The 21476-nt window shown below is 37.8% G+C and overlaps 1 protein-coding gene across 7 annotated transcripts in view; it reads right to left on the bottom strand.

The window, feature by feature from the left end:
- The window catches only part of LOC134529165 (coiled-coil domain-containing protein 177-like), a 71250-nt gene extending 67932 nt beyond the window's left edge, over positions 1–3318 (bottom strand). The window contains exon 1 of one of the 7 annotated variants that reach the window (XM_063362982.1): positions 3244–3318. The gene's annotated coding sequence lies outside the window, so the exon portion shown is untranslated. Of the gene's footprint in view, positions 1–2834 lie in introns of all 7 variants that reach the window. The other 6 variants (XM_063362978.1, XM_063362981.1, XM_063362979.1 and 3 more) reach the window with 6 other exon arrangements.
- Between the last annotated feature and the right edge of the window lie 18158 nt (positions 3319–21476).

Here is a 21476-nt window from a genome sequence, read left to right as displayed (position 1 = left end):
AAATTGCTTTACCTATATATTATAAATGTATAATTTTGTTTTAGTGATAGATTTTGAACACAGTGCAAACATGGATAAAATACCCATAATACTACTGTTTTCTTTCTGTTGAAATAAAAAAAAATTAGGTAAATATTTACAATCGCGGTAGATGCCAAAAAAAATGCTAAAAATCTGAAAATACTTTTATTCTGTGCCCTTTCACTTCCTCTTTTCAAAACAACCGGCGGAGGTAAGAAATTCCAAATACTTTAGGAGATATCGAATTTTTTAATTTCATCATATGTAGAGTCGCGGTATATGCCAAAAGAAATGCTAAACATCTGAAAATACCTTTATTATATGCTCTTCAACTTCCTCTTTTCATTAAAAGCGGCGGAGATTAGAAATTCCAAATACTTTAGGAGATATCGAATTTTTAAATTTCAGCACAAAACCAGCGCATTCCTGTGGCGTGCGTGCACCATTGTTTCTTGTTTACGTACGAGTATCTATTTTTTTATTGGATAATGATGTCACGTGATTGTTCGTGATAGGCCAGAATTCAAATGAACTAATACGTGATTATTTAGTTCAATTATTGTTTAAAACGGTGTTTAATTACCGCCTCCAACTTACGTGAGTTTTTAACGTTTCTAATTTTAAAGTCTTATTTATTATTTTGATATTGTTGCGCAAGTAATAAGTAACAAAAAAAATTTACGTGAGTTGTTACTGTACATCCTTTGTTACGGGTTTGTTAGGTAAGGTCAGTTACATTATAAAAAATTTAAAACTAAAGAATAATTAAAATTAATTCACATTATTTTTAATATCACCTTAGTTTTAAAGTATTTATAATGTAACTGACCTGACCTAATCGACCATTTTAGTTTACTGTTCACCCTCTGTCCGGGTTTGTTTGGTCAGGTCAGTTACATTATAAATATTTTAAAACTAAACATCCATTAAAATTAATTCACAAAATAATTTTTAATGTCGGCTAAGTTTGAAAGTATTAATAATGTAACTGACCTGACCTAATCAACCATTTTATTAATTACGCATTCACGATTCACGTATTCACGAACACACGGCAAAATAACAAAAATGGCGCCGCTCGAATGGTTCCACAGGTCTTGTATTGCAAAATTAAAAAATTTGATATCTCCTAAAGTATTTGGAATTTCTTATCTCCGCCGCTTTTAATGAAAAGAGGAAGTTGAAGAGCATATGATAAAGGTATTTTAGGATTTTTTACATTTTTTTTTGGCATCTACCGCGACTCTACATATGATGAAATTAAAAAATTCGATATCTCCTAAAGTATTTGGAATTTCTTATCTCCGCCGGTTGATTTGAAAAGAGGAAGTGAAAGAGCATAGAATAAAAGTATTTTCGGATTTTTAGCATTTTTTTTGGCATCTACCGCGATTGTAAATATTTACCAAAAATTAATATGGTAAATCACAGGGAACCATTCTTAACATAGTCAACAAAAAATATGTGTCATTTCTAACAGTCGTAGAAAAAATTAAAGCAAGTATGCTTTTACTGCATAAAACAGTGTATGCCAGATTTGTGACAACAGGAATATAGTGAAAATGAAAAACATTTACCATCAGAACAATAAACCACACAACTCTAGAAGGCTACATAGAATACTTTTCTCAAGTAAAAACAGTGGAGTTCATTACTAAATTTAATAGTCCATTTCTTAAACCAGGCTAAATGTCAATGCACCAATTGGATCAGATTTGAAGAATGTTCAATTTACATTATGAATATTAGCCAGATTAACTGCATCGTGGTCACTCACAAGAGGTTAATTTTTTAGGTTATCTTAGCTGGGTGGCACATATAAAATTGCTTGTATAGAACATTTCATAAAACTCTGTAAATAGCAAAAAACCAAAAATTATGTATCCTTTTAAGATTGTCTTCGCTTGCAGTAATTCTTCCACCAAGCATACATATTTGTACAGTTCCCCCATTTAACTAAAAGTTATGGTTAGGTGTGAACAGCCTAATTTATATTTTAAATAAATTTTAAGAGCATTATTCAATTATAAGAAGTTCCATAAAAGCACATTTTAAAATACATTAAAATATAAAGACTAATAAGAAAGAAACATTGACAAACTAAATATTAATTCGAAAAAACCCTGAAAATGTGGTGTCGCCACAAAGCTGCACGGTTCTGCTTCCCGAGCGTGGCTGAAGCAAGTGCAGTGGACACTCCCACTTACCTGCTGTATTTGGTCATTCTAAAGAACATTTTTTCCAAAGAAAAAAAAATTATTTCCTAAATTGTTTTTGTTTCATTCTCTAATAATGTTATTATTACTTTCAAGTAGTTTACCAGTAGTTAACGGTTTTCAACACATGGTTAGGTTACTTAAGGTATATTAAAAATAACATAATAATCGTGAAAATGGTTACTTAGGTAAGGTGAGCTACATTAATAACTCTGTGAATCATTTATTAGGTTAGATTTGAAACACTGAAAATATTATAAAATCATGTGAAGGGTTGGTTAGGGTAAGTACGCTATATTATAAAACGCTATATCAGTGTTCATATCCCAACCACTATTGCATTTCTTTAAATACATTTGGAATTTTAAAATGAGACAGCAGGAACATTTTTAGAAAAAAAATCACATTTTCTCTTTGTTTTTACACTTCCCCTTAACTCTTCTCTAAAGAGTATTTCATAATTCCGTAGAAACTTCAAAATGCTATTCCTCAGGATGAAAAAGAAACATTTGTAGTGGTCATATATACAATTTTCACAATTTGTTCTTTGATGAAAAGGAAGTGCCTCTAGGAAATTAACCTTCCGTTTTCACATACCAATACTATTTATTATAATTACAATAAATCCAATCCACTGCAGACGAATTTTGAACCAGACGTACAATATAACCCAATAACCTACTTCTTTAAATATTTTTACATGAGGTGTACTACATAAAAATCAGCAATACCAGCAGGCCTTAATCATTGAATTACATTAATAACAACGAAGAAAATAAATTTTTATACTCAAAGTAACCATCTATATTCAAAATCGTCAACAAGAAAAATATTTGTTGGCAATTGATTCAATATCTTCCGCCAAACTGTACCCTACTAACTTAATAGTGATAGTATGAAAAACCAAACGATTGTTAATAATATGTATACGTCCATTATACGACAATTCTGGATAAACTGATATCTCAAATTTGTTTTGTATTCAAATTGTAAATAGTTTACTTACTTCCATTTAATCCAAGGCACATGTCATAGAGGACAGACAATTAACAGTCATAGAGTATCAGAGTCGACAAACGGTCTTGAGGTTGGTAGCCATCCACACAATTATCAATAGTTTGTTATGTATCCATCTGCCGATGACTTACACTAAACTATTATATTTTTGTTAATAATAATTTCAATTGCATTAACTTTTATGTATGTAAAACATATTGACATATGATTGCTGCACAATACATTACATAGCATAGTCCAGCTCATTCCTGCGCTTGTCGCATTTGCACATGCGAATAATAGCCTTCGGCTCAGTATGAACCGAGACCAGGCAGTAGTCTACAGCTTCGCGGAGAAGACATATGTGTCATGCCGGAGCTCCGCTCGCGATTAGTGTAAACATCAAAGCCAGCCCAAGAGTTGGCTCCATGTAGATATACGCACAGCATCATCCCTCTACAATCATCTCCATGTATACCATCGCCGCGCCACAGGTGTACAGTCACACACGTAGATCCTAGGAGACTTGGCAGGAAAATAATCTCGGGGAGAGGACCTCTCTATGTACACGACACACATGGGTTCCAGTGTAAATTGTTGTGAAAATAGTAAGTTAGTGTATGACTGCCATGACACTGGCATAAACTGTTTGTAAATAATAGTGTAATTTGTAGTGTGTCTCATAAGAAAAATGTACCCTCTGTACCAGAAGAGCTTTTGCCCGAATGTAACACTGCATAACGTAACATTCAAATTCACGGGCACGAACTATTGCTAGTTATTGCGTCTAACAACGCGCTAAGACTATGAGAGTTACCTTACCAAGTGTGGCGAGCTGTGTCTCAACACTAGACCCGAGGCGGGATGAGATTCAATACATCTTGTACTAAATGTTAGGTGCCATCATAATAAACCCAGAGGCATGAATCCAGTCTTCTTTTTAATTCGTAACATAGACACACCTCGATTACTGCCACAAAGTCCAACATCCTAGCCCTGATATTAATGCCGAGCCCAACCAGCACCAGCTCTACATAACGTTAAGTGATTATTGAAATTTATGAAAACATAATTTCATTTTTACAATTTTTGCATACGACATTCATATTAACATCAATGTTGTTAATTCGCTGGTGCCATCTTGACTGCCTCCGTAAAATGTTGTAGAATGTTAGTGTGTGCTCATCGACAACTAGCGGTTTTTACTGTGTCCTAGTTCACACTCATAGGGGATAACTGTACTCATGGGGGTAACTGACCACATGGCTGGGACGGTGTATGATAGGTACTAGAGGGGCTCCCCGAAGTGTTGGCCCCGCATGACACCATTAACTTTGGAATTTAGAAAATTTGGTTATTGGTTAGAACATGGCCCTCTATATCATGTTGTCTTGAAGTATATACCACCATATGCGAGAGCTGGAGCTCATCCCGATGCAAAATGAAAGATTGATAATGTTTTGCAGACAATAATTACAGGTACATTAGTTTATACGCGAATTACACTAGTGATTGAGTCCATCGAAGATTTAGCACACAATAATGCGAGGGGTGCACATTTATTAAAATACATGAAGGATGGCTCTAAGTATGTCACCTGGGTGCATATACAAAAATTACACAAAGTGACCCTAATACCAATAACTTGTACACAAAATATTATAAAATGTCACTAATTTAGTTACCCCATGGGGCAGTGCTTTGGGCAGATGGCAGGAATTATACAAGTTTAATTAATATTGCACAATGATACTGGACCAAACACCATCGAATGTGAAACCTGGGCAGAGGGCCCCTGTAAAGAGTCGACAGCATGGACATTACCATACATGCTGCAAAGTTCTAGGGAAAAATCTCGTCAGAAAGTGTGGTTACACATTTGGCTAGTATATTGCTCCATGTGGGTGAAGCTTTAAATCCTGGTGGCTAAATCTCTAATGACATGAAATTCGTGCTATGCTTCGTGTCCCGATAAAGCAAAGCATGTGGAAAAATGTAAAGAAAAAAGCTTCTCGTAAGGAGATAAACCAAAAATTAAGTAACCAGCTTGATAAGTATGTGTCGAGGACATGCCACAGAATTAACTAAAACGAATTCGGATATTACATATTATTGAAAACTACCTCATTCGTGGCAAAATGGTGATGGCTCCGAGGTGCCAACACATTTCCGGCCTTGACAGTTGGCTGAGTCCTACTGGCACGGCACCGGGAGGTACTGCAAAGCCTGGAGCTGTGTTCACATGCGAAAGTGCATGCAGACCAGGAGTCATAACAGGCTATGATCGATTATGTGGTCGCATATTTAATAAAAGTGTTATATAGGAAACATATTATAGTGATTTTAAAACCATTACATAAATAGTTTACAATTAGTTTATCATTGATTTGACGTCGTACCGACCATGGCCGTTAAGCCCGTGCTCCGCACCGCCAGTACCGTATCCCGTTTACGGAGCGCGCCCCTTGCCCAGCCGGATTGAGTCAGGCGAGCGCCTCGGGCATGACCCCAATAGACATAATGAAATTTAAAGGTACGGAACCCCGGAGGCTCGAACCCATAATTCAATTAAGGGAAAAGCCATTAGTACGAAATTACTAATTACCCGACATGTAATAAGTGCGTCGTAACCACTCCGGGCAAGTACACGACGCACGGAGCAGACAACAAACCTCATTAACAGTCACTGCGGCCACCGGCCTTAATTAAAATGCCCGTGACTATGATCAAGTCAGAATAGGAGAAATCCCTCTAAAACAATTCGCAGTGGGACAATATGTTAGTAAATCTACAGTCGCCAACTTGATGTCACAATTTAAATAATTAAATACATTAAAACCATTGTTAAGCCTTAAGCACCCAATTACCAGGTGCTACATTTTAATTGGGCACCTGGAACATGTTTTAACTGGTAATAGAGTAAATTCAATTAATATAAGTTTTTTGATGCCGACTCACAAAGAAGAGAAAGTTTCTATTCCTTGCGAGGCGGCCATGTTCGGCAGTCTCCAACCACTCCGCGCCGGGAACAGACGTGTGTCCGTGGGCAGCATCCAAGTTTTCTTTCATTAATTATTTTTATTCTGTACTAAATCTTTAAATATAAAACCTTTTGTTAATTCACCGCTGCCCACGTCGACTCGGCACATATTTTGCGGAGCCGGGCCTATCCCGACCGTCTTCAGTGTGATACCGCGCTACGTATATCGTATCACAGAACGTACGGTACTGGCCGACTCCAGCGAAAGTGTTTTTACTTAAGGACGCCGTGCATATGCCTGCTGGCTGCACACACGTAAGTGTTTCGCCGAATTTAGGAGCCCACTCATAGAGCCCCCCCTGCACCCGTTAACTTTCGGCGCTGGCGAGACTGCCGCGGTAACCATTAGTGTCGCGTAGTGTTATGTTTTTTTTCTTTTTGTGTTAATTGTGTAATGGCTAGACGTCGCCAAGTGTTGGTGAGAGTGTTTTGTAGCGGGACTAAATTAAAGGTAATTCTCACCAACTCATGTACACTAATTTTCCATAGTCTCCCGTCCTCCACACGGCCGAGCGGCCTTCACAGTCAAGGGAGAGCCATTCAGGGTAGATTCAAGCCGTGTACCTGGCGGGGCATGCGGGGGCAGAGTACCCACGACCCAACACTAACGGCCTAGCAGCCCGCTAGCCTGGCGCCCCTCCGGACAACAAGAGCATCGCGACGCCCGTAGCGCTCGTCAGGTACCCCCCGGGCCTTTCACAAAGGTCGGGTGACGGCAGATTGATAGTGGAGTGATACACACGGATGGGTCGATAGCCACGCGGGTGGCTATTGATAAGTTGGCAGTACGGTCCATTCATAGCATTGAACTGGTTTGTGCTGCATGCGAGAGAGAAAAGGACAGCAATAGGCAACAACAACCAAAGCGACCAGAGGGAGCTCTGATAGGTGTCATCACATATTTATAACCATTTTAACCACCCATTTGTTCTTCACCAGTTTAAAGATTCGTTGTGTTGGAAATAATAGTCATTTCTGTTTTCGCCGAACATGATTTGGATTGGCTTATTGCATAAAAATCCAGTATATTTTAGATCCTATCCTATATGCAAAATATTTAATGGAAAATAAAGTCATCCAACTTGTCAAACAAACATGGCTGTGCTGGTGACATTTTCAGTGACATCATAAACCTCCAACTTTGATACAATATATCGAAAAATGTTGGAAGGGAGAATTTAACACTACCAAATATTTGCCTAAAAAATCTTTGACAATTGAGTTGGAGGGGTAGTACTGAACAGAAAGTGGCATCCAATTTTACCATTTAAATATAATTTAACAGATAACCTCAAATATGTTTTGAATCAAGACTCGCTGTCAAAGTTTTTTTTGTCTAAGTTTACTGAAACTATTCCATTTTAATCTGATTTTTGGTAAATATGTAGTGTACGGATTAGCGCCAAAAAAATCGTACAAATCTGAAATAACTTTCATTATATGCTCTTATGCGTCCTGTTTTCATAACCGCCTGCGGAGATAAGAAATTCCAATTACTTTTGGAGATATCGAATTTTTAAATTTTAATTATTGTAAAAAAAAAATTTATAAAAATCTGAAATAACTTTTATTGTATGCTCTTTTACGTCCTCTTTTCATTACAGCCTGCGGAGATAAGAAATTCCAATTACTTTTGGAGATATCGAATTTTTAAATTTTAATCATTATACCTGCACATTCACACGGCATTCGCCATTGTTTTTTGTTTACGAGTATCAATTTTTTTTTTTTTGATAATGTTGACACATGATAGTTCATGATAGGCCAATATTCAAATGAACCAATAGGCCACCTCCAACTTAGGTGAGTTTTAAACGTTTCAAATTTTTATACTTTAAAAAATTACGTTCGTTCCTACTGTTAATCCTTTGTTCCGGTTTGTTAGGTTAGGTCAGCTACATTATAAATACTTTAAAACTAAACAACCATTAAAATTAATTTTATTATTTTTAATGTCTGTTCAGTTTCAAAGTATTTATAATATAGCTGACCTGACCTAATCTACCTTTGTCCCGTTTTGTTAGTTCAGGTCAGTTACATTATAAATAGTACTTAAAACTATACAACAAATAAAATAAATTGATATTATTTTTAATTTCCGTTTAATTTGAAGTATTTATAATGTAACTAACCTTACCTAATGGAATATTTCTGCTATTTAGGAATTTACGCGCACACGGCAAAATATAAAATTTCGCCGTTCGAATGATTACATAGGTCTTGTATTGCAAAATAAGAACGGCGATATCTCCAAAAGTAATTTGAATTTCTTATCTCCGCAGGCGGTTATGAAAACAGTACGTAAAAGAGCATATAATGAAAGTTATTTCAGATTTGTACGATTTTTTTTGGCGCTAATCCGTACACTACATATTTACCTGATTTTTAAATTAAACAATGCAAAATGGTGCAGAATGAAATTTCTGAACTTATTAATGCCATTTGTGCATTTTTAATTTTATTACATGTTTAAATTTAACTCAATAAAAACATAATAAAAATACAAATTCGGTGGGTTTTTTATTTTTAAGAACATAATCTTTTACACATAAAATTATTTTTTATTCAACATTCTGATTAACATTATTTCATATATTAACACCGCCGTCGGTGCTCCCTCTGAGAGCACAGGCCGTTATGTGTCCTCAACACCTGAATTAGGACAAGTGTAACAAACATGCCCACTCTTGCCAGGTAGAGTAAGTTAGGTCAGTGCACCGAACGGTGTGACACTAGTCTTGGCCGGCTGTGTTATGCGACGCGCCCGGCCGGGTGTGGCAATTATAATTAAGAGAAATAACTAAAACTTTGTATGTTTTTAATATTCATAAGTAATTAATATATGTTGAATGAGATGTTTTTGTGTCACAAAACTGGCAGTCACCATCTTCCCACGCTCCGTAACTTTCTGCGGGAAATCGAGCCCTCCCTGGCCGGGTTGCCAGGGAGAGAAGGTAGTTGCCATCCAGCACTCATCAGGGCTGGCAGCTCCGCGCACATGGAGCCTTCACTCTTCGCGCCAAAACCAGCATGTACCTTTATAGGTAAAAATCTCAATCCGTTTATATTCGCTCCACGGTCGGACCTAAATCGACCGTGCGAAGTGTCGCGCTGTCCATTAATAATTGTGTGTGGCTCAGTCATGAGCAGTTTCCGTATAATACATAATTGATATTGTTAAGGGCAGCACACCGATGTGCCCGCGCTTCATGCCATAAGACCTCCGCCAGGAGTTTTTAACTTTGCCCACGCGGGGCGGCATAGAGCTAAACGTGTATGTGAGACTTAATAACGCATCAGTTCCTGGGACGTGCCGCGGTCGCGTGCAAGATTTCCGTGCCCCGGTACAGCCGCGCCCGCGCCCAGCATTCTTGGCCTCCACGCCACTACGAGGACGGACTCTTGGTAATTATGTAATCTAACCTAAACTGTAATTTTGCATCAGATTCATGCCGTTCTGCGGAACACCCCTATGTTACATTTTATCCCACTGTATTAATTCTAGTCTTAGTTTTAGCTATCAGCCACGTGTGTTTCCTACCTATGCCAAGGGCGTGCTAGGTGCGGGGATAGCCGCCACGTATCATTTTGTAATTCCAGTTATTCGCTTAGGTCAATTAAAACTAGTTAATTAGAGTCAGACATTTGTTTCGCCGTCCGGCGCATCCTTATTCGTCGCCTCCAGACGCATCACGCTCCACACATACTAATATAGCAGACTTGTGCTAGAACTCTATCCTTGTTAAACAGAGGAGGTGTTCACCAGCTGGCAGAAATGTTTTATAATTTTTTATTTATTTTTGTTATTTTTTTAGTGATTCAACGATCTTGATTTAGGAAAACATTCGTTAGTTTTCTCAGTGTGCTCCTGATTACTTTTGCCAACATTTTGTTGGTTTCTCCAAGTTCTTTTGGCCATTCATAGAAACACTTTTATTGGTTTTCTCCGTGTGCTCCTGGTTATTCCTGGCGAGTATTTTACTAATGTTCTCCGAGTACTTCTGGTATTTTCTGAGATATAAATATGTAATTTTATTGAGAGTAACATTTAGTTAGTGAATTTATGTTACTAAATCAGCACTTACAATATTTTTAATATGTGGAATTTAGAAAAAAATTATTTCTTATCCAGTTTATTACTATGCCTTGAGACAGATGAGAAACACTGACATGCAAGACGAACTTCTTTCGCTATATTTTCTATTGAATCCCTCCTCTTACGATCATGAGTGAGCATCCTGCATTCCTCATAAAAAATTATATTTTCCTCAAACTAACACATGGCGACAACTATTGGCAAGAATCAAGACTACTTGCAAAAGTTCTTTTGCATGAGATAAATTAACTCTGACATCTGATTGTAGTCAAAGACAGAGCCAAGTAGTCTTGTAGCCTTGTAGTCTCATAGTCTCATAGCTAGTTGAAGTCTTGTAGACTTGTAGCAATGGAGTATCGTAATATCGTAGTCTAGTTGTCTCGTAGTCCTGTAGCCTTGTAGTCTTGTAGCATTGGAGTCTTTTTTTAGACTCGTAGACTTATAGCTTTGTAGAAAGTAGCCTTGTTGCCATATAGCCTCGTAGCCTTACAGCCTGGTAATCTCATAGACTTGTAACTTTGTTGCCAAGAAGCCTGTAGCCATGTAGGCTCGTAGTCTCGTAGCCTCTTAGACTAGTAGCCTTGTAGTCTAGTAGACTTGTAGACTTGTAGTTTCATAGTTCTGTAGCCTCATACACTTGTAGCCTTGGAGACTTGTAGTTTTGCAGCTTCGTAGCCAAGTCACCTTGTATCTAAATGTCCCTGGAGCAGTTAAATATAAGACTGTAGGTGCCAAAGACAGTTTATAACAAAGACTTTAGGAACAAAAACATTTGGAGCCAATGACTTTTAGAGCCAAAGACTGCTGTAGCAATAGACCTTTGAGCCAATGACCTTTTGGAAGCAACGACTTTTGGAGCCAAATACTGTTGGAGTCAAAGTCTATTGGAGCCAACGACTTTTAGAACCAATGACTGTTGTAGCCAATGACTTTTGGAGCCAATGATTTTTGTGCCAATGACTTTTGGAGCAAATGTCATTTTTTTTGGGCCAAAGACTGCTGTAGCCAAAAACATCTGGAGCCAATCATAATTCGAGCCAAATACTGATGGAGCCAATGGCATTTGTAGCCAAAGACTGTTGGAGCCTATGATGTTTGGAGCCAAAAACTGTTAAAACCATTAATGTTTGGAGGCAATGACTTTTGGAGGCATTTTATCATACCGCATCTTGTGTCCGATTGTATCCTAGTGATGTAATTCTATCCCTCTAATGAGATAGTATCCTACAATGTTGAATTTTCATACAAATGTGTGTCCTTTTCGTTAAATGTGGTTCCTTTTTCAATGTGCTTGCTTTTTTAGTGTACTTCCTTTTTTTACTATTGTGCTTTATTTTTAGAAACTGTTTCCTTTTTGTCGATGAATGGGCATATATAAGTCTGTACTCAGGATGTGTTTGGCCTCGTGGTTAGGAGATTACTTGTATATTGGCATGACATTGAACATGACCTGTTTAAAATTTTGGTCGCATATCAGTGAATATAACCTCTTGGTTCGGAGACACTTGGCCTATGTGTATGATTTTGTACATGTACCGTTTAAAATGTTCCTCGAGTATTGACGAAAAAATACATCTTGACCACTGATTGAATGTGTTTTACCACCTACTGGATGTCCCTGGCTACCAACTAGATATGACTTGCCACCTAATGGACGTACATTCCTGAATGCTGAATAGACATTCCTGGATACTGACTGGATGCGTATTGCCACCTACTGGATGTGCCTGACCGCCGAATACATGCCTGGCCACCAACTGGTCATGCCTTGTTGACTGGACATGCCTAGCTGCTAACTGGACATTTCTGCCACAAACTGGATGCACCTTGACACCGATTACGTGCCTGTCTACTAAATAGAAAGGCTTAACTACCAACTGGATTCATGTTGTCAAATACTGGATGTTATTTTCTAGCCATTGAATATACTTGCCTGGTCACAGACTGCAGGTGTCTAGCCAACAACTTTCGAATGTGCCTGGACACCGACTGGATGTGCCTGACTACTAATTGATTGTGTTAACCTGACCTCAATCTGGAAGTACCTAACCACCAACTGGATGTGTCTAGCCAACAACCTGAATATGTCTATATCCTAAATAAATGACTGACCTCTGAATATACAGAGTGTATCAAAATTCATGTTACAATGCTTGAGGGTAGAAAGCTCTTATTATTTGCAACCATTTTTGCCAATAAACATGTTGCCGGAAACGCGTAGTTAAGCCCCTGTAGCCCCAGAAAGAGTCAGTGTAGGCAACCCGTTGGTCTTTGTGCGAGACAGACGATGCTGTGGTGAATTACGTGTTTACGACGCCGGGCAGCGCTCGAGAGGACTGTACGATGTCGAATGCTGACCCCCGCCCCTTTTTACTTCCGTTGGTGGCGCCCTCACCTCTTTTCTTCCGTTCGTGCAATGCCATAGCACTGCGCAGCGTGACATCGCTGTGTCGCAGTGTGTTTTGATATCACTGGTGGTCTGTCGTTGACTGTTCGTTCGTGCAAGCAAACTCGTGGTGTCATTTCTTTCGCTGGGTTCTGAAAAGGGCGACGTTTTAGTGGAGATCAATGGAGTACATGTTTAGTGAGTACACGGACATGCTGCTTGTTTACAGGAAAGCTAGACAAAATGGACGAGCCGCCCGTCGTCTGTACGAAGAACGATATCCGGGTCGTAGGATTCCAGCTCACACCATGTTTGCACGACTTACTCAGCGAATGCGTGATACGGTACATGTGCCGTCACAAGACCAAATGCTGGTGCTCCACGCAGGGTTCGTACTCCCAGTTTTGAAGAAGATGTACTTCAGAGATTTGAGGAGAGTCCGGATACAAACACAAGGGCAGAATGTTCCGATATGGATGCTGACAAAATGGCTGTTTGGCGAGTTCTTCATGAGCAACTCTTGTACCAGTACCACCTTCATAAAGTGCAACACATGGGTCCGGCGGACTATCCTCTTCGCATGACCTTTTCTCGTTGGTACATTTGAAGAGTATTGAGGAACCCCGAGTTAGCGGTTTTATTCAGCGATGAAGCCAAGTTCACTCAAGACGCTATTCTCAATTCGCACAACAGTCATGTTTGGAATGATGTCAATCCGCATGCAACATGTGTTACAGCTCGCCAGGAACGTTTTTCAGATAATGTGTGAGCCGGTATTGTTGACGGCGTACTCATCAGGCCTTTTTTTCTTCCGCCATAACTTACCAGCGCCGGATTCCTCCACTTCCTTCAGAACGAACTACCAGGTCTTCTTGAAGAGGTTCCATTGCATGTCCGACGTGTGATGTGATACCAACATGACGGGGCACAACCTAATTTTTCCCTGCAAGTGCGAGAGTATTTAAACCAAACATTTCCAAACCAATGGATTGGACGAGCGGGCCCTGTCGCATGGCCGCCAAGGTCACCGGACCTAACCCCGTTAAATATCTTTCTGTGGGGTTACATAAAAGGGCTTATCTATGCTACGCCAGTAGAAACGGTAGAAGAGCTTACACAGCGAATCAATGAAGCGTTCGAAATCATAAGGTCGACTCCACACATGCTCCAGCGTATCCGTGAAAACATGATTCGCCGTTGCCACCTCTGTGTCGCTCAAGGTTGGGCGTGTTTTTGAGCAGTTGCTTTAGGCTGTCACATTGTTAAAACGTATGCAACAATTTCAATGTTGTGAAACAAAGCCGAAGCTGTGATTGATTTCAGAGTGAAATTAAAATCTGTGCCACGATTAAAAACGTTATTTCTCTACTCGAACGCCCGCACATCCACAACATAACACTCTACAACTGGTTGCCTACGCTGACTCTTTCTGGGGCTACAGGGTCTTAACTACGTGTTTCCGGCAACATGTTTACTGGCAAAAATGGTTGCAAATACTAAGAGCTTTCTACCCTCAAGTGTTGTAACATGAATTTTGATACATCCTGTACATGCCTGACCATTCAAATACGTACCTGGTCACAGACTGAATGTGCCTAACCACCGACTATATGTGCCTATTCACCGACTGCATGTGGCTAACAACCGACTGTATATGTGTCTAGCTGCCTATTATGTGCCTGGCTACTAAATAGACATGCCTGGTTAATAAACTATTATGTATAACTGACTCGAAAACACTTATCAAGGCATTCAAAGGACTCGCTTCGCCTTCTAAGAAGTCTGTAGAAATCGAGAAACACTATAGCCCGTCCCACTCTTAGATTGCAGTACACGGCTTATGGCGCGCGCTGCTGCCAAATCTCTAACACATTACGAATTTCAGGAGATGTGTGTCTTTGTAATTCGGATCGAACAAGAAGCATTTTAAGAAATCATATCGTAATTTATAATATTTTATACTATTACACAAATACATATGTAATAATGCCACTTTTATGTAAATTTCAAATAAAAACTACCTATTGTAGACGAAAATTTCTTATAGTTTTCTTTTATTTTCTAAAAATCCCATATATATATATATATATATATATATATATATATATATATATATATATATATATATATGCAACATTTTCATGGGCGCGATAAATGCCGTATTTTTGGACAAGCCATGTCCAAAATGATAAATAAAATACGTGAATGGAAATTCTCGGTCGAGTAAGTTATGGGAAAAATCCGAACAATTGGGTCGAAATGGGGAAGATTTTTGAAAAACAGAAAAATCGCAACAACTCCCATAATATGAATAATATCGCATCCGTTTCAACGTATGATAACTCGGAGTACCTAATGCCAAAAAATGTTTTCGAAATAAATTTTTTATACGACCAGCCATAACTGCATGGGTTCGAAAAATATTTTCACTGTACAAAAAAAAAAAAACGCAACTGCCTTAGTAGACACCTTATCAAATCTGTTTAAATTGTTTGTAATTATCATAATTATTTTCCAAAACTTTGTCTAAAAAAATGTTTGATAAGATGCTTGGTGTTGAGAAGGATAGAAAAATAATTCAAAATTTTGTACCATAATTGCTATTAAATTCCTTCGTATTTATTTCATACATTTTACATATTATGTTCAAGATTCGATTAAAATATTTTTGTAACAACCATTACTGCAAGGGGTAGAAGAAAATATGGGTGTAAGGATATAAAAATCCCTTTTTGTTCTAATGTAAAGAAATATAATCATCAAAATCTTCCTGCGCCTTTAGGCTGTGCCGATAAGGAATTTTTTTTTAACTTTAACTTACAACAAGAATCTGTTCACACACATTTCATTCATGGGAATTTATACGATAAATGTAACGTTAACTTGATTAAGAAATTAATAACATCACATACCTTTTAATCACTATCGCTACCGCTGACCAATGTTGATACCCCTTCCATAAGAGTAGCACATAGCTGACCAGAAGAATGGTAAGCTTCCTTAATTGCATTGCACACACTCATATTTTTTGAAAAATACTCAAATACATTCAACACAATCTTGCGCTCCCTCCCGCGTAGCCTACCGATATAATTTCTTTTCGGTGTTCTATCTTCCATATTTTATATGTACGTAATAAAAATAAATGTAGAAAATAATATCACGTATGTTAATATCAGTGGCGTAGCCAGGATTTCAATTTGGGGGGGGGGGGGGGGGGACAGCATTTACTCATCCCCAACATGCATCCATCCCCACTTTTGAGCCCCCCGGGAAAATTTTGATATTTAGGTGCTAAATGGTGCTATTTAAGGCCATTTTCGGTAGTTTTGCAGAGGTTTTAAAATGTTATTTTATAAGCAAAATAATATTGACATGACAGAATCTACATGATTTTGCAACTAATATAATTTCAACCTAAATCCATATACCTATCTTACAGTCTTAATACACTACATTGTATAGGAATTACACCATAAATTTCCAATTTTTGTTCGTTGTCTGCACATTTACTGAAGTACAAATTGAAGTCGCCTAGGTTTTTTCGTTAGTTCTTTCAAAATTTCATCCGTAGATATTTGTACACTGCGGTGAATTGAAAGCATTGCCAGCCCATTCAATTTGCCCTGAAATGAGAAATCAGAAAAGTGATTAACTTTGTAAAAGTAACATATGAAAATCAAACTATAAACACAGTAGCCTATATTTGCATAGTTATTCTATACTTGAGTTGAGAGTTCAGATATTTGGGTGTCTCTTAACATCTTATTTTTTAAGGTGATGAAGATGACATGAACTGATGAGGTCGATATGAAGCAAAGATGGAATGTTGGGGTTGGGGTAAATGGGAAATTCCCAAGAAAACCCACTGCCCTGTATTAATGTCCTTCTCCTATATATTATTGACTTGAATGGCAGATCGAGTTAAAAAAATACAAACACAAAAGTTTTTTTAACTGAATTTTTTGAGTTTCACAGCAATGTTTACTACACCATGTTATAAAAAACACAGTTAAAATACAACTCTTACCTGAGATACTGTGTTTCGGAGATAGGTCTTGATCCTTTTAAGGGAAGAGAAGGACCTCTCCACAGAAGATGTTGATATAGGCAGTGTGGCTAATATCTGAAGTAGGCGAAACACATTCGGAAACATGTCACGATTGCACTGTACTAATGCATCCATGGCATTCTGAGGCTTCTTCTCGATATGTTGCCACTTTCTATACCAGAGTCTGATTTCTGCCATGATGGTGGAATTTGGGGCATTCAAATCCCAGTGATAAAAATTAAGAAGTTTCTCAATATCTTCCTCAGAGTAAGCTTGTAAAGAGTCTATATCTGCAGCACCAGGAATAATTGCATGGAATCCTTTCAGCAGAGATGAATGACAAATAATACTACTGTTTAATTCTGTTAATAATGCGTCCAAGAAAGGAATAAACACAGCGATTCTGAAATAATTTTCTGGGGATGCAGAATACTCTTGGGTATTTGGTCTGTGGTTTTGCCTGCCTGTGGTTCTCGGTCAACAACACTCCATTTTTATCTGCGATGGTTTTAGCTTCTTCGAAAATGATAAGGAAATGATTTTCTGCATCGTTCCTCAAAACTTGGATTTCTTGAAGAGTCAGCTGAGCCATATCTACTGCTTCTCTCAGGTCAATATTCTTTGTCTGTAAGTACTTTCTGAATGGCAAACCAATGCTGAATACTTTTTTTCAGTATCATCAGAGATGTAAAAAAATTGGACTGTTGAATGGCACTTTTAAGAATTGCTGCTTGCTGTGATGTGTCGGACGAGCCTTACAAGTGAGTAATTTGTTCAAGTGATTCTACTAATGGTTCCAGGAGCTCACAGAAATCACTTACAGCATGATAACGTTCAATCCAACGTGTTGCACAATTTCTCTTAAGTGTTCGAGCATGATGGTCAGAATCCATTTCTTGTATGGCATTAGTGAGAGCAGCTTTCCTCTTTGGATGAATAAAAAAAATCATGTGTCTTTCCAATAATTCCGATACAATTTCGAATATCCTGGACTTCGCAACATTTAGAAATTACAAGATTGAAGAAGTGAGCTGCACAATGAATATAAATAGCTGTAGGGTGATTGGTCTTCACGTGTGCTTGAACTCCATTAAACCGTCCTGACATTGCAGCTGCTCCATCATATCCTTGTCCTCTAAGATATTGTAAATGAATTCCAAATGATGTGAGACTTGATAAAAGCAGTTCTGAAATTCCTTTACTTGTGAAATCTGATGTACTGACAAATTGCAGGAAGTCCTCTTTCAACATCATTTCTTTTAGGTCTACATATCTAACACAGAGGGACACTTGCTCCACACCAGAAATATCAGCTGTCTCATCAGCCAATACAGCAAAGCATTTTGCTTCATTGACCAAGTTAACTATCTTTGCAAGAAGCACAGAATTACACGAATCAATTATCTCGTTCTGAATTGTTGGACTGATGTATTTGTTGTTTTCTCCAGGATTGCTAAGAACACTTCTTAAGCTGTCGTCTCCTTGGGCTCTAAATCGATGAAGTGCACGAAAATTGCCCTCATTACTTTCAGGTTCTTCTCCAAGAACGATTTTCCCCGAATCTCTGTGACCACGGAGAGCTATTTCTTGTCTTCCGCAGAATGTGACTGCTTCAATTATCGGGACAATAACTTTCCTGTTTGCCTCAATCTGCTTAACACGCTGTTTGTCAATTTGGTTTTGTACCGAAAATTCTGTAGGACTGGTTGAAACAGCCAGAAAGTGCTCCGCATCAGCAACACAGCCAATGTGATACTGGAGAGATTCATGTTTTGAGAAGGATTCAGTAGCTTTCCACCAACAATCAATTTTTTTTTGGCCAAAATCCCAAGTTCTTGTGAGTTTATTCCAGTTCCTGATTTTGAAAAAAGGACACAAAACTTACAAAATGCCCCATTTTCTTTACCTGAATAACATAGCCATGGCCACCGAGTTAACCAGCTATGCTGGAATTTCAGAAAATGCTTTTTCTCTGTACAGCTTCCTATTCTACGTTCCGTTGCAGGAAATTTGTAGGTTTGTGGAGGCACCCAAATACTTTTCAAAACTTCCTCTCGCTCGTGATCATTCAACGGTCTGTTCAGGTAATGTGAAATATCTTTTGCATCTACGCTCTGAGTTGCATTAACATTCACATTTTTATCACGCATAACATCTGTATCTGAAGCTATTGCATTCGTATGGTGTTCGGTATCGTGAGATGTAGATGGGCATTGTCTTTTGGCAAAGAATTTTGAAATAGAAACCTGGCACTTACGCTTTTGTTTATCCATAATGAAATGTCCAAAATTCTTTTCTGAAAAGATAAAGAAAAATGAAATTTGTAGAAATTTTAAATCTATTGAGATTATATATTTAAATAAAACATTAAAATAAACAATAAAATTTTACTGTAGTGTGTTAGATGTCTTATGTTAAACCAGAGAAAATAATTTAAAGCATAGTAGTTAGAAGAATGTAATTGTAAGCATTGCATTACTGCAATGTTAGATTTTGTTTTACTTTTTTAAAACAAAATCATTCCTCGAACTCAATTCATATGCGAATTTTTTTTCCCTAACTATAACTAACCTAGGCAGATATTGTCAAAGGATGAAATGTACAGAATGGAAAAATTATATTTTAATTAAATGATAAGTTCATAATTAGATATGGTAATTTATAACAAAAAATGTTTCCAGCCGACATAGTTTTCAAAATAATATAGCTCACTATATGAATGATTTAACTGGAAATGGGCATTTTGTCACGACATAATTCTTTGAAGGCCAATTACAGATGTATTGCGTTGTATAAGTGGAATTCTCGCTATACACACGCTGGCCAATAGCGAAATAAAACCTTCAGTAAGTCGTGTATTTGCAGTTTGCACAGCATATTGCAGTCCAGCAAACAGCCAATTTATACGCGATAAATCACCACCTTTACAAAGAACATTTATTCGAGTGGCATACTGCATGCAAGATGCAATACTTTCATCATCATTAAATGGTGGCACGAACACCGAACAGATAAAATTATTTTTAATTACTGTAAAATTTACATTCAGAATGGGAATATTGTGAAAGTCCGTAATCAGGGCTCTAGTGCAAGCTGTTTTTAACTAAAATGGTAAAGTACGAACGAATGTGAATAAGGCGGGCCGACTGTACAAGCAGAGAAGACTACTTTACAAATAAATATCTTAATTATATTTATGTAACAGCAAAGGAACTATACCTGAGTCATTCACAAATCATTGTGGCTGAAAAATCTTCGGACAATTATAGAAGGCACCATACAGGTTACTACTGCAGCAGACAACACGCACTGGCACTGTACTGTTCCCTCAAGTCCTTCAAAACAACTGTGTGCTGTGTGAAACGAGGAAAGGAGCAGGTACGCTCTGTCCACCGCCCGTCAGGTAGTGGATGTGCATACTTATCCCGTGACGTCACGGCCACATCGTCTACCGTTAGCCAGGCTCCAGGCGGGTAAGTTTTAGGGCGACCTTTTGTGTCTCTGGGGGGGGGGGGGGGGGACATGTCACCCGTGTCCCCCCCACCCCAGTGACAACGCCACTGGTTAATATATAATTTGTCAAAATTAGAACTGTAACGAGTCACCGGACACAACGCGTTGCTTCGTCGCGAGACGCGATACTAACTGGCAGGCTGGTTTTCAGAAATGCGTGTCTAAGGAAATACATGGTTGACTAAGGAAGCCATGTATTTGAAATTGCTTGCAGGACAGAACCCCACTTATCTAAACACACGACCCTGTTTCCTCTTACGACGGCAGCTTGTGAGAGAAACCTCTATTGCAGCGCGCTCTTGTACTGATAAGACACATCTTTAACAGATATTTCCACGTAAACTGTAGAAGCAATTGAGATGGAGCTGCTTTTAAAAACTAATTCAATTCATTGTGAACATTTTCCACGCTTTCGTCCCCCATCTATCTTTAATAGAAAAAAAAAAGTTTTCCGCTGGTCAACTTTTTGATGTGTCAGTTTGTGAGAAAATGCATTTCAATATATTAAAAAAAATATTTAAGTGAAACCTGTACAGTTTTTGTCTTAACATTTGTTCGGTGGCGTCCTAAGGCATTAATTTATTATTAAAAAAAATCTGAATGAAATACACATGTAGGTTTTTTTTTTTTTTTGTGAAACATCTCGGAATACTTCAAAACAGTTCGCAGTGAATAATTTATGTTTTTTAATTTTTTCGGACACTTAAAATATTGTTAAGTATTCAAAATAAGCATTGCCTGGTGCGTATTTCGATGCTATACAATATGAAAAAAAGCTTGGTCCAAAAATTAAAATTTTAGTTTCGTTTGATGTTTGGCAACAACGCACGAATAAACAAGGACAGCGCTAACGGCAATCGACGTGTGTTAGAGAGAGAGAGAATGCGCCCATTAATTCCACACTGCAATCTAAGAGTGGGATGCTATATAGTAATTAACTTGTTTGTATTTTTAGATTTTATGTAATAAATTTTTTATTTGAATTTGTGTTGCATTATTTCTCGAACCCATAAACTTTATGATAATTTTAATTCAATTAGTAAGCTTTACTTGAAATAATATTGTTTTGCATCAATCAAGGATAGAACCGAGGAGAGATATCGTTCGAATAAATCATTATTTTAATAAGTATTTTTTGATTAATTTTGGAATTTTTC

Source organism: Bacillus rossius, chromosome 2 (genome assembly GCF_032445375.1).
Source record: "Bacillus rossius redtenbacheri isolate Brsri chromosome 2, Brsri_v3, whole genome shotgun sequence".
In the NCBI taxonomy this organism is placed as follows: Eukaryota; Metazoa; Arthropoda; class Insecta; order Phasmatodea; family Bacillidae; genus Bacillus; species Bacillus rossius.
This window is presented reverse-complemented; position numbering and strand designations above follow the sequence as displayed.